The sequence below is a fragment of the Bombina bombina genome, chromosome 5, assembly GCF_027579735.1.
Source record: "Bombina bombina isolate aBomBom1 chromosome 5, aBomBom1.pri, whole genome shotgun sequence".
NCBI classification, from domain to species: domain Eukaryota; kingdom Metazoa; phylum Chordata; class Amphibia; order Anura; family Bombinatoridae; genus Bombina; species Bombina bombina.
In genome coordinates, this window is record NC_069503.1 from 192,047,121 (window position 1) to 192,062,418 (window position 15,298).

Sequence of the window (15,298 nt, forward strand, 5' to 3'; positions counted from 1 at the left end):
CAGCATAATATAAACTTTTATAAAAGGTATATGAAGAAAAAGATTTCATTTCCCCATAATTAATTTTGCTGTAAATTACCTCTAGACTGTGTTCTTGTTCCCCTCTCTTAAGAGAAGCTGGAGTGCCTCCACCTTATTTAAAGGGACAGTTTAATCCAAAATTGTGATTGTTTAAAAAGATAGCTAATCCCTTTATTACCCATTCCCCAGTTTTGTATAACCAACACAGTTATATTAATATATGTTTTTACCTCTGTGAGTACCTTGTATCTAAGGCTATGCAGACTGCCCCCTTATATCCGGGCTGTTTACAACATTTTAGCCTATCAGTACAGTCTCATTTGTAACTCCACAGAAGTGAGCAAAGTAGTAATGGTAAATCTATTCTATTTGGCTTGATTTTAGAATGATAACTATATATATAATTACTGTATGTTATTATTTTTTCAATATACTGTATATTTTTAAAGTATTTTATACTTAAATATAAGGTTTAAACATATCTCTTATTCATGCATTCAGGTAATCTTTGCAAAGGCTTGTGAATGATAACAAAGACTTTATGCCTTGTTTTAGGAGCCACAACTGAAACTCAGATATCCAGGAGTGAGAAGCAATATGAAATGCCCTTTGTGACTCTTATGGAAATTATTTGTTATTGATATAACTAGCTTACATTAAAGGGCCATTAAAGTGGAATAATCACGTGCACCAGAGCATGCAATGTTAACATAAGGGACCTTGTAACTCCATGTGTTTAACAAGGGGATAACATCTAAAGTACTGCTGTTGACCAAATCAGGTCTGGAGTGGTATGCTAATGATCCAGCTGGGCGACTACCGCTGCTGATTGGACTAGCATCAGTTTACATTCTGGACCAGCAGATCTTTGCTACTCCCAACCAGCATTTAGAGCATGTAATTATTTCCACTATAATAGCCCTTTAAAAAACATAATTTTTTGTTGCAATCTTGATTCTGATCTTTTGAAAAGTGCAAATCATATCAACAGGGTTACCTTTTGGAATCTCAGCTTAAGTTCTTGGCAGACTATAATATCAGTCTATACAATTACATTTTCTTTTTGCTCTATATTTACAGTGTGGTTTTTAAAGCTTTGTTCTATTTGTATTTATATTTTTATAATCATATATTTTAGTGCTGTCTGAGACATGCAGTAAATATGTGCTTTATTTGTTCAACCATTTTGGTCTTTTTTTTTTCTTCTACTTTCTGTGATACAGTTGAACAACTTTGGGCAACATGATATAATGATCTACATGCAGGTTGCAATTTATTGACGACATCTACCTGGGTAAGCAAATGTTTCCTTTCACAATAAAATATAACAATGTAATCTTACTTCCTTGCGCCATTTTTGCATAAAAAATAGTTATGGCATTTTAAACGAACACGCTACAACAGATAGAATAAATCAAGCTCCCCTTTAAACATTTAAATCCTGTGTAAATAGTTACTGCAAATATATGAATCAGAAAAATGCACCTTCAGCTGTGATAGCCACTCCTTCAGTATCTGCTTTTATTTGAAAATAGGTAAACATACCAGTGAGTTATTTCTATTTGCTTTTTCTGTTGAAATGGTTTATTCTGTCTGAGGAAAACTGATGTTTAGTTAAAGTTAACACAAACCACAAGTGGACATGTCAAAACAAGCTGTAGGGAGTTATTTTTGATGAGCTTCAGTTAGATATGTATGTTTCTTTCCAATACTTGTCAACAATGTACATACACATTATATATATATATATATATATATATATATATATATATATATATATATATATATATATATACAGTATATATATATATATATATATATATATATATATATATATATATATATATATATATATATATATGTATATATATGTGTGTTTGTATACTAACATTTATACATGGATACAAAAAATATTATTTTAGTCATATAGTTTACAAGTCAGCAAAACATTTATAAGTCTGTTTAATAATTAGAAAACAACAATTCTTACAGCCATGTATTTGTAACTTCTATATAACAGTCCAAAAAACAATATTTTTAATCAAAGTTTGTGGCGATATTACAAATACATTTAAATCAATGCTATATTTACAAAATGCCACAATAAGAATCCCACGCTTGTGTGCCTAGAAAACAGACCGCCAACAGGACGTGGCATGATGTCATTTAGGCCCTGATATTCAAAGGTTCTCCAGCTTGGAGAGAAAGTGCAGTTCAGACTTCCCATGGGCTGAACTCACTGAATATTCAAAAGAAAAAAAGAAAAACTCTCCAGCACTGAAGGATCTCTCTCATTTATGTATGTGAAGTAGAGACAAACCCAGTGCTAATTAACAAATTAGGACCATACTTTGTATATTTCTGTTTATATATAAAATTTACCTTGCACCTTGAATTTGTTGCTTTGCAAACTAAAACTGACACTTTCAGAAAGTGGGAGGGACAGGGCAGTTTCAAGGGCTGAATAGGGGAGTTTCCAGGGCGGCTGAAACTCTTTCACCAGTCTTGACATTTTCTAAACATTTTAAAGAACCTGGTCTCACTGATTTGTCTCGCCAGCTGTATGCAGGGGAAGTTTGCTCAAAATCCACAATAGACTTATTTTAACTAACAGAAAAGTAATATATACTAAAATATAGACAAAAGCAAGTTCAATTGTAGTGAAAACATTTCAGTTTAATTTGAAATGAATGCACATAGAGCCTTTATATCAGCCCCAAGGGTTCTCCAGATATCTTCTCTCTCCCATGTGAAATTTTGTATCCCAGAGAGCTTCATTACATTCTATGGAAGGCATCTCTCATCTCTCTGGGATTTCCATATTCCTTCCGTTTTCTTAGAAAATTCAGTGAGTTCTGCCTATAACCCAAATTTGTAAAATCACAATCCTAAATACACTGCTGTACACAAAATAAAATACAAAACACAAAGTGCAAAGTTTAAATGTAATAAAATGTAATCGGAAGTGTAAAGTGGCATAAAATAGAAAGCACAAAGTGTAAATGCAGCAGAACTGTTATGTCATGCAGTGCTATATGACACTGGGCTTGCCTCTCATTCACATACAGAAATGCAGGAAATGCCCCTTGGAGAAGTAAATCAAAATCTGCCTTTTTAAAATTTCACTAGGGATCTCGCTGTGCTGAAGGATCTTTTTAGAATTGAGCATAGAGGTTTTGAATATCAGGGCCTGAATGTATCAAGCGTTGCAGTTACTATAGAAACCTGTGACACCAAATAAATCAAATTAATTAATTATTATCACAATGTAACAAACACATACCGTAACTATATCTTAATGCTTTTAATTATACAGTCTCTAGAGCTAAGTAAATCCAGCGCCATAACAACAATACATAAAATACTAATATATTAAGCAGGTAATAACTGCATTTACATTTAATCATTACATTAGAGGTCAGGCTAAACAGGTAGTGGACTTATAAATATGCAAATAGAATAATTTTTAAAACTGTAAAAAACAAAACTTGCTTAGTTATAATAACCACCATTATTGGGCACTATTGACTTAATTTATTTGGCCATGCATATGCCAGTAACACCCACAGGCAGAAGGTACTTGACCCCTTAATTTCAAGTAAAGTAAATTGAGTAGTTAAAGTAAAAATTGCCTGCACAAACTTTTGATTTAACCACTGAATTGATCATACTTCACAACTTATTTGATTATTGTTGTACTTATAGCAGTAATTAAAACTCTTAATTGCCCAGTAAATCCAGGCCTTAGGGAATTGAACCCTTGAATACCTAGAACACCCACAAACATTAAGGGCCAGATTACAAGTGGCACACTATTTAGTTCTTTTGCTCAAGTGTAAACTTTGCTAAAAGTAAGCTTTTTACGCGCGTCAGGTATCGCGCGTATTACAAGTTCAAAGTAAAAAGTTTGCCAAAGGACTTAGAATATAATGACTCCTTTAACTTATTCTCCCCATAGACTTTGAGCAGAAGAAAAAAAACTAACACTAATGTCGCTAATCCGACAGTTATTAATATTTCACATTATACAAATAAAAATATATAAATATTCTAAGGATTATTTCAATTTTTTTACAGTATGTATAATAATTTTTAATAATAATTATTTTATATTTAATATTTCAGGAACGTGCTTTAAGATGACTAAGTTTTCATGTGCACTAACTTAATACCTCGTTAGACTTAAAGTGCAAAACACGAAGCACATTACACATATTTTACATTCCTATGTTCTTCACATAGAATTTTTTTTTTAATTTTTATTGAGGTTTGATACGAAATATAACAAACATGCAAAATTTCGAATGACACACAAATTCAAAGGGGCAAGGGCATATCAAATATTATAACAGAAGTACATAATCAGTCCATCACATCACGGATAAGTTTAAACAAGTACAAGGTTAACCTCACATTTTCAATTTTTGATCTGCTTTAAAGTAAGTTAACCCATAGTACTGTAGAAGAAGAGTAGTACACTGTGGATCATGGAATATAAGAACTATAAGTGTAGTTAGAGACATATATGAGTCACTCAAGCCTGGATATAAGATTTATTTTCTAACATAAACAGAGAAAAAGGATGTTTCATTTGTACCCATAATAATGTAAAAGATAAGTAGAAAACTGTGGATCATAATATATAAGAATTATATCAAGAAGTGCCAGAGTTCTATATTAGGGGTGAGGGGGGGGGGGGATGAAGACCAATTGTATTACTGGTCCAGAGCTGTCCTGTTATTTCTGGTATCTTAGGGTTCATTGAGCAGCTTACTATATATTGTAGCTAAAAATGTGAGAGACTCATCAATTATGGGGAGCATCAGCCTTCTATTATTCAACCACTACTGAAAGTATACATAGCTGGCAGCTTATGTTAATGTTGTTAATAATGGAGTAGGGATATTCAATAAAATGTTAATAAACATCTGGAAGTGTACCACATATAATAACAATAACTAGGGAGTGATAAGTATATTCTAAATATAAGTGCACCCAAACCTAAGATTATACCTGCCTCCGTAGCATTAAAGTGTGATATGGCTTACATTGATTCGGAAAGAGACACAAATGCATCTTAACTATCATAAATGACTCCCGTCATCCGGGTGTGGACCCTATACCCAGCGATAGGTAGACATTATAAATAAACAAATGTCTATAACTAAGAGGGAAAATAACACAGTAAGCTCCTTGGGGTTAACACTCAATTAAAGGTATAAATTGATATGGTATATATGGTACTCAACTGGTTTAAGAGCGTAAACATAAACTGTCTATATCTTGATATATCAAGGGGATAGATATATTAAGATGATATCATCATCTATGAGTTCATATGTGTGCACTAAAAGAGAGTGTTACTTCAAACAAAGTGCAAGAAATACCCTTTTCTTAGCATATTAGTGCCTTATACCTGGGGATGTCAATACTACAGCTATGTAGTAAAAATCATTAATTAAGCCAGGGGCCTTTAATGATTTCTTAATACTGCCCATATTTTACTGATTCTCCTTCCCTGAACAGAAATTATATCGTGCTGCCTCGGCCGCGGACAGCATGCTAGAGTATTATGGAACAATAGGGAAGCTAATATCAATAATGAGAGCCATGTCTTGAATAATTGTAGTAAAGAGGGCTGTTTTTTTCAGATTGTGTTTAAGCAAAAATTTGTATATATATTAGGCATATTAATCTCTGCATATTAGTAAATAAGTGGTTTAGATTAAGAGCATATATATAGCTAAGTAAACATTGCCTACCAGAATATTAACATGTAAGTAATTATAACTCCACAACAAATCTCAGCATTAGTGCCGGGGAACAAGGTACAACATTTCCTGAGCTAATATAAAACTGTATTAAGATAAACATAAATGGATGTTGTGTGCCGTTATGAAAATATGGATAACGTTATTAAACATAAAGTTGCAGCTGGAACTTAAGTAAACCCAAGTTTAATAATTCAGTGGAATCCAGCATATTGCTTTCATATGCAACGATAAGTGACCTAGGTCTGCACTAATAACCCCAACATGGGGAAAGATTGAAAAAAAACACCATACATATCAATAAGTCCAACTTTGAAGACATTTATAAAGTTCTCTCCAGAATGTAGTATGGGGAGTAACAAAAAGTACCTTATCCTATACCTGCCTTCTGTGTTGTTAATGCAGCCATTAGATAAAACTGTACTAGATGAAGGCAACTATGTCTATAGCTCCCAGTATCTATTAAACTATTAAAGCGCAAGAGTCTATGAACCTTGAATTCCTTTCTTTCTCTTTTCTTGATTTTATACTTGCACTCTTCTGGGGTTCTTTTCTATCCATATAGACCGCTTGAATAGCAGAACAAGAACCTCCAATGAGAATCGGCCCTCCGCATTATCATATCTTCCATGCGATACTTCTCCTCTACTGTACCCTGTATCGCCACTGTTTTCCTCAGACTGGCGTCAGCATAGCAGTGCTCATTATTAGCTTCAGGTTTCAGACGGGTCTTCAGGTCACGTCCCGAAATCAGAAGGAATACTGCCTTCAAATGTTTCTCCAGCTTACAATAGTGATTTGTCATAAGCTTTTCTAGGGCTCGGAGGATAACATCCCCCTACAGCTTTCATGTGCCCATTAGCTCCCACTACAGACTCCACCGTCACACACAGGCTAAAGGAAGGAGTGCTCGCTCTGAGAGACCACAACTCTGTACAGACCACTCGCAAGGAAGGTTCCTTTCTCTCTCGAATGCAATGTAGCAGGACCTTTCAACAGGTTTGCAGTGAAAGCAGTAGATCATCCTTTTTTATAATAGAGTAAAAGGTGATGTCGCCATTTTTTGTAAGTAGGGCAGCATCGATCAGGGAGTTTAATCTCAATATTTATCCATAGAAAAAAATGTAATTTTTATTTTTACGTTTTATATTTCTATATATATCTGATAATTTTCATGTAAAATATATATCTATACATATCATATCTATAAGAATAGATATACAGGTATAGGTATATACATATATATATATATATATATATAGGAATATATATTTACAATAAAAATAACATTGTCCTGTATGTGAAGAACATTGAAATGCTAAATATATACAGAAAATATACAGTAAAACTTATAAATACATATGTGCACATACACACACATATATATGGCTATATTTAACGTGTGCCCGTAAATGGGCAAATTTCTTTATATATACAGTATATATATATATATATATATATATATATATATATATTTTTTTTTTTTTTCATATATAAAGGTACAGATATATGTTACAAAATAAAAATCACACACACACACACACACACATATGTGTGTGTGATTTTTATATAAATATATAAATATATATATATATATATATATATATATATATATATATATATATATATATATGGATAGATAGATGATAGATAGTTATAGATATATTATATAGGTATAGATATATTTTACAAAATAAAAATCTTATAAATGTATATATATATATATATATATATATATATATATATACACACACACACATACAGGATTTTTTGTTGGTGTTCTTACCAGTACCCCCACCTCTGACAACTCATAAGAGGTAATATTTCTAACCATGTTTTCACAAGAGGGAACCGCAAAATACATCAAACATTGTAAATAATCTTGTCCTTTGCTTTTCTCAAAGTTAATTAGTTCCGGCACTTTTTTTTTTTTTTTACAAAAAAGCACTGTACATACTGTATATATATATATATACTATACCTTATTGCAGGGGATCTGCACTCTAAATATCAATACAATGTCCGGGGTGCTCTGGATAAAAGTTGTACACACAACTTTGAATAATTACAAACTTTAATATCATGTGACGTTTTGGGGTGGTGCCCCTTCTTCAGACATACAAACAATAACAAGAAAAACTTACCCCTTAAAGGACCAGTCAATACAGCAGATTTGCTAAATCAACAAATGCATGATACAAAGACAATGCAATAGCACTTAGACTGAACTTCAAATAAATATTAGATTTTTTTCTAACCAATTTTAAAGTTATGTACATTTCCACTCCCCCTGTACTATGTGACAGCAATCAGCCAATCACAAATGCATATACGTATATTCTGTGAATTCTTGCACAGTAGGAGCTGGTGTCTCAAAAAGTGTAAATATAAAAAGACTGCAATTTTTTTTTAATGAATGTAAATTGGAAAGTTGTTTATGATTGCATGCTCTATATGAATCATTAAAGTTTAATTTGACCTGAGTGTCCCTTTAAGTACCCCATCACTGCGTGAGTACGGTACGGATCTCTGGTAGCGTCTACCATGCGCAACTGCGCATGCGTTGGGATAACTACTGCAAAAATATAAAGGACTGTATAGGAAAAAAAACTAAAAGCAGAAGGAAAATGTACAATGGAGTAAACTTCAGTAAAGTAATAGAAGTTAAAGGGACCGTCTAGGCCAAAAAAATTCTGGTGTAGACTGTCCCTTTAACTACATAATGTTTTACATCAACTAACCGTTGTTACAACATGGTATACTAGAACTCGTCATTTGCTAACAAAATAACAAAACATATTAATATCTTTAGTGCCAGGATGCATAAACCATCCTACCGAAAATCATTTGCTTAGAATAGGAAGTGGAATGTCAAAGACATATGAACCAATAGAAAGCATCACTCACACAAAGATAAATATAGGGGTATATCGCATTTAATATGCAATTATACATAGAATCAAAGATGAATTCAATATCAAAGAATATCAAAACTAACAGTATACATAGCTGCTTTGACTAAAGTGCATAAAAAACTGCTGAGTAAACCATAAATATCGCTAGTCATAAAGGCATGCAATTAATGCTAATAATAACAAGCTAACGGCTAGATTACGAGTTTTGCGGTATGAGTGAAAAAGCAGCGTTAAAGGGACAGTCTAGTATAAATTAAACTTTCATTATTCAGATAGGACTTTTAATTTAAATCAACTTTCCCATTTACTTTTATCATCAAATTTGCTTTTTTCTCTTTCTTCTTTTCTTCTTCTTTTCAACAAGTACACATGGGCCATATAGATAACACTGTGTTCAGGCACATGGGGTTACTTAAGACCTAGCACAAAACAATGCTAAATTTAAGACAATAGATAATAACAAGTCACAGTCATGTGATCAGGGGGCTGGAAGAAGGTTCCTAGATACAAGGTAATCACAGAGGTAAAAAGTATATTAATATAACTGTGTTGGTTATGCAAATCTGGGGAATGGATAATAAAGGGATTATCTATCTTTTAAAACAATAACAATTCTATGGTAGACTGTCCCTTTAAGGCTCTTTTTCACTACCACTGGTATTACGAGTCTTGCAGGTTTAGCTGCACCGCACACTTTTTTGGCTGTAACGCAACGTAACTACCGCAGCTTTCAAAAAGTCTTTTTTCAATGGTACTTCCTTTGTGCCAGTATTACGAGTCTGCCTGGGAGGCCAAAAAGTGAGCGGTACACCCTAAAACTTCAAGATCCATAACGTAAACTGAAAGTCAGTAGTTATGAGTGTTACGCTACAAAGCTGTAACATAAAACTCATAACTAAAGTGCTAAAAAGTACACTAACACCCATAAACTACCTATTAACCCCTAAACTGAGGCCCTCCTGCATTGCAAACACTAAAATAAAATTATTAACCCCTAATCTGCTGCCCCAACGTCGCCGCCACTATACTAAATATATTAACCCCTAAACCTAACCCTAAGTCTAACCCTAACCCTAACACCCACTAACTTTAATGTAATTAAAATAAATCTAAATAAAACCTACTATTAATAACTAAATAATACCTATCTAAAACTAAATACCTATAAAATAAAGCATAAGCTAGCTACAATATAACTAATAGTTACATTGCATCTAGCTTAGGTTTTATTTTTATTTCACAGGCAAGTTTATATTTATTTTAACTAGGTAGAATAGTTACTAAATAGTTATTAACTATTTACTAACTACCTAGCTAAAATAAATACAAATTTACCTGTAAAATAAAACCTAACCTGTCTTGCACTAACACCTAAACTTACACTACAATTAAATCAATTACATAAATTAAATACAATTAACTAAATTATAAAAAAACAAACACTAAATTACACAAAATAAAAAAATGAATTATCAGATATTTAAACTAATTACACCTAATCTAATAGCCCTATCAAAATAAAAAAATCCCCCCAAAATAAAAAAACCTCTAGCCTAAATTAAACTACCAATAGCCCTTAAAAGGGCCTTTTGCGGGGCATTGCCCCAAATAAATCAGCTCTTTTACCTGTAAAAAATAAAATAAAAATACAAACAACCCCCCAACAGTAAAACCCACCACCCACCCTTAAAAGGGCATTTAGCTCTTTTTCCGCCCAAACCCTAATCTAAAAATAAAACCTACCCAATAAACCCTTATAAAAGTCTAACACTAACCCTCGAAAATCCACTTACAGTTTTTGAAGACCCGACATCCATCCTCAACGAAGCCGGCAGAAGTCCTCAACGAAGTGGCAGAAGTCTTAATCTAACCGGGCAGAAGTCTTCATCCAACCGGGCAGAAGTCTTCATCCAGACGGCATCTTCTATCTTCATCCAGACGGCATCTTCTATCTTCATCCATCTGGCGCAGAGTGGGTCCATCTTCAAGACATCCGGTGCGGAGCATCCTCTTCAATCCACGTCTTCTTGAACAATGAATTCTCCTTTAAATGACGTCATCCAAGATGGCGTCCCTTGAATTTCGATTTTTCTGATAGAATTCTATCAGCCAATCGGAATTAAAGGTGAAAAAATCCTATTGGCTGATGCAATCAGCCAATAGGATTGAGCTTCAATCCTATTGGCTGATCCAATCAGCCAATAGGATTGAGCTCGCATTCTATTGGCTGTTCCAATCAGCCAATAGAATGCAAGCTTAATCCTATTGGCTAATTGTATCAGTCAATAGGATTGAAGCTCAATCCTATTGGCTGATTGCATTAGCCAATAGGATTTTTTCACCTTTAATTCCGATTGGCTGATAGAATTCTATAAGCCAATCGGAATTCAAGGGACACCATCTTGGACTAAAGGAGAATTCATTGTTGCGGAAGACGTCGATTGATGAGGATGCTCCGCGCCGGATGTCTTGAAGATGGACCCGCTCCGCGCCGGATGGATGAAGATAGAAGATGCCATCTGGATGAAGACTTCTGTCCGGTTGGATGAAGACTTCTGCCCGGTTGGATGTAGACTTCTGCCACTTCGTTGAGGACTACTGCCGGCTTCATTGAGGATGGATGTTGGGTCTTCAAAAACTGTAAATTGGTAACTGGGTATAAAACCCAACATTTATAGATAGCACTGGAGGTCATAATGGGTGCTTAAACTCTTGGGTATCAGGGTGTCTAAGGTATACATCCACCTAGTCTATTTCTGTAGCAGGCAGCATTTTTGCTCTATTACCACCTCTATCCAGAGGTGGAACATGGTCAATGATTATATAACGTAAGTTGGCTACAGTATGTTTGGCAGACAAAAAATGTCTTGCCACTTGTTGGGTGAATAAGTGGTAACAAATGTTTTCACATCTTGAAGTAATTTAGGTCTGTAACCTCTTTCTACAAATTTCATTTGCATTTCTTCAAGCTGTTGCAACTTTGTTTCTTCTGTGCTGTTATTACGAACAACACGCTTAAGTTATGAAACAGGAAGCGCTTTCTTGAGAGCAGGTGATGACAGCTGTCCACTCTCAAGATAGAATTCCTGTCCGTTTCTTTCATATACAACGTAGTGTATAAGCGATTACTATCCTTAAAAATCTTCAGGTCAAGAAATTTGATGCTTGTATCAGATACATTCATTTTGAATTTAAGATTATCATTTTACTCATTTAGTTGTAAAAAGTTCTTGTCATATATCAGACCAGACCATATAGAGGTCATCGGTGTACCTTTTGAATATTTTGATGTGTTGGTTGCTAAACAACTCAGTACTAAATAATTCAAACTCAGTCATGTAAATATTGGCGTTCGATGGGGCCATGTTAGACCCCATTGCCGTTCCATAAGTTTGAAGGTAAAATTTATTTTCAAAATGAAAATAATTACATTCTAAGCAGTACTGTAGTAGTTGTTGTAATATAATCTCAAAAGGAGGACCCAAATAAGGGTATCGGTTTAGATCTCTGTGGATAGCCTCCATGCCACCATTGTGAGAAATTACACTGTAAAGACTGGGGACATCAAGTGTCACCAGTAGATCAGTTGGTTGCAAAGTAAAAAAGCTTTCTACTATGCTAAGGGCTTATTTTTGTTAACTGTACCTATGTTTTAATAAGGAAGAAAAAAGGTAAAGTTTTATTTACGGCTGTTGCATCTCCAAATTTGTGAATTTACTACTTTAACGGCCTTATGGGAGAGAGACAGCACTGATTCGAGAGAGCTACATTCATCCTGCATTGAGTACCCAAGAGTTTGGGAGCTGTTACAAGCCGCCACAGTGTTGGATCTTGCACTGGAGAGCAGTATCCACTTTACCCCCTATAGTCAGCCATTGACTGTGATGTCATCACCCCGAGCAGTGGATTGCAGAGGTACACAGCGGTCGATCTGCACTGTCTGAGTGTGGGGAACGATAGCTTGATGAGTGAAGCAGCTCCAAGCGCACACCAGCGGAAGAGTACCCAGACAAAGGTGAAGCCTAGGAGAGAGTTATCCCAAGAGCTTTAAAGACATTGTCGTATTTGTGAGCCGTGAAGTGGGGGTAAGTTGAACACTGCTTCCTTATACACTAGTGATTGCTAGCATTGTTATATCATCACCCAGGAGAGTATTTCAGTAGCAAACTTTTGGGGAATACAGTACATAGTACGAGAAGGATGTTAACTGGCACAGGTGCACTCAGGGTCTCCTCTAATGAGAATTTCTAACTGCATTAGTTGGTTGCACAGTCATATCATCCATTTGCAAAATCTTAATCATTTCTATGGAGTCCAACAAGAAAGATGCAATATTTCGCACAAGAGGATGTAAAACTGTATCCACATATGTTACCAGTGGTTGTAAAATAGATCTTCGTGTGGATACAATGGGTCTTCCCGGCGGCTGGACCAGATCCTTGTGGACCATCGGGAGTGTGTACAAAGTTTGAGTCATCGGGAAATCAGTGATAAGATATGAAGCTAGTGTCTTGCTGATCCAACCTTGTTGTTCAATAGACTTAATAAAGCCATGAATATCTTTTTTGAATCTCTTAATGGGGTCTCCAGGTAGAATTCTGTAGGTCTTTGCATCATTAAGTTGTTGCATTATTTCATTTTTTTAATCATTATAGTTCATGACCACCAGAGCGCCACCCTTATCAGACTCCATAAACACCAATTCTGAGTTATTCTTCAAACCCATCAGGGCCTTCCATTCTTTACCAGACATATTTTTGTGTACTTTTGATTTATTATTATGTATAGAGTCAGTTAGTTGTTGTTCGATTAGTCGTGAAAAGGTACTAATGCTGGCATTCTGACTTTTAGAGGCCTATTTATCAAGCCGTCAACTGTGCTGCATTCGACGGCACCAATACCCTCGCCTAACATCGCCTAACATCACGGCCGCGGACCTGAATACGCTATCCTTATTTATTTAAAAAGCTGTCAAAAAGTCACGCACCAAGTACAGGGCATGAGCAGCGGACTGTTGTTAACTAACAGTCATCGATCTTGCTGCTATTCTGCTTTTTCCCAGCTTTATTTATATCCTGTCAATAAACACTGCAACTATACTAAAATGTTTAACCCCTATCCCGCCGCTCCCCGACCCCGCCACAACTAAATAAAAGTTATTAACCCCTATCCCGCCGCTCCCAGACCCCTTCGCAACTAAATAAATGTATTAACCCCTATCCCGCTGCTCCCGGACCCCGCCGCAACTAAATAAAGTTATTAACCCCTATCCCGCTGCTCCCCGAGCCTACCGCAACTAAATAAAGTTATTAACCCCTAAACCGTTGCTCCCAGAGCCCTCCGCAACTAAATAAATGTATTAACCCCTAAACACCTGGCCTCCCACATCACTACTAAACCTATTAACCCCTAAACCGCCAGCTCCCCACATCGCCATAAACTAAATTAAGCTATTAACCCCTAAATCTGACAACCCGCTAACTTTACATTAAACTCATCCCTATCTTATAATAAATGTAAACTTACCTGTAGAATTAAATTAAACTATATTAAACTACTAATTAACCTACCCTACTATTATTCTAAAAATACATTAAACTATATTAAACTATTCATTAACCTACCCTAACTATTATACTACAATTACATTAAACTATATTACATATTTAAACACCTAACCCTACTCAAATTATTTAAATCTACAATAAAGAATTACTAAGTTACAAAAAACTAACAACTAAGTTACAAAAAATAAAAAAACACTAAGTTACACAAAATAAAAAATAAATGATCAAATATTTAAAATAATTACACCTAATCTAAGAGCCCTATGAAAATAAAAAAGTCTCCCAAAAATAAAAAAACCCTAGCCTACAATAAACTACCAATGGCCCTTAAAAGGGCCTTTTGCAGGGGGATTGCCCCAAAGAAATCAGCTCTTTAACCTGTAAATAAAAATACAAATACCCTCCCAACAGTAAAACTCACCACCCACACAACCAAACCCCCCAAGTAAAATCTAAAAAACCTAAGCTCCCCATTGCCCTGAAAAGAGAATTTGGATGGGCATTGCCCTTAAAAGGGCATTTAGCTCTTTTTCCACCCAAACCCTAAGCTAAAAATAAAACCCACCCAATAAACCCTTAAAAAAAACTAGCACTAACCCCCGAAGATCCACTTACAGTTTTTGAAGACCCAACATCCATCCACAACGAAGCGGCAGAAGTCCTCAATGAAGCCGGCAGAAGTCTTCATCCAAGCGGGCCGAAGTCTTCATCCAACCGGGCAGAAGTCTTCATCCAGACGGCATCTTCTATCTTCATCCATCCGGCGTGGAGCGGCTCCATCTTCAAGACATCCGGCACGGAGCATCCTCTTCTTCTGACGTCGTCTTTACAATGAGGTTTCCCTTTAAATGACGTCATCCAAGATAGTGTCCCTTATATTCCGATTGGCTGACAGAATTCTATCAGCCAATAGGAATTAAGGTTGAAAAAATCCTATTGGCTGTTGCAATCAGCCAATAGGAGTGAGCTTTCATCTTATTGGCTGATCCAATCAGCCAATAGGATTGAGCTCGCATTCTATTGG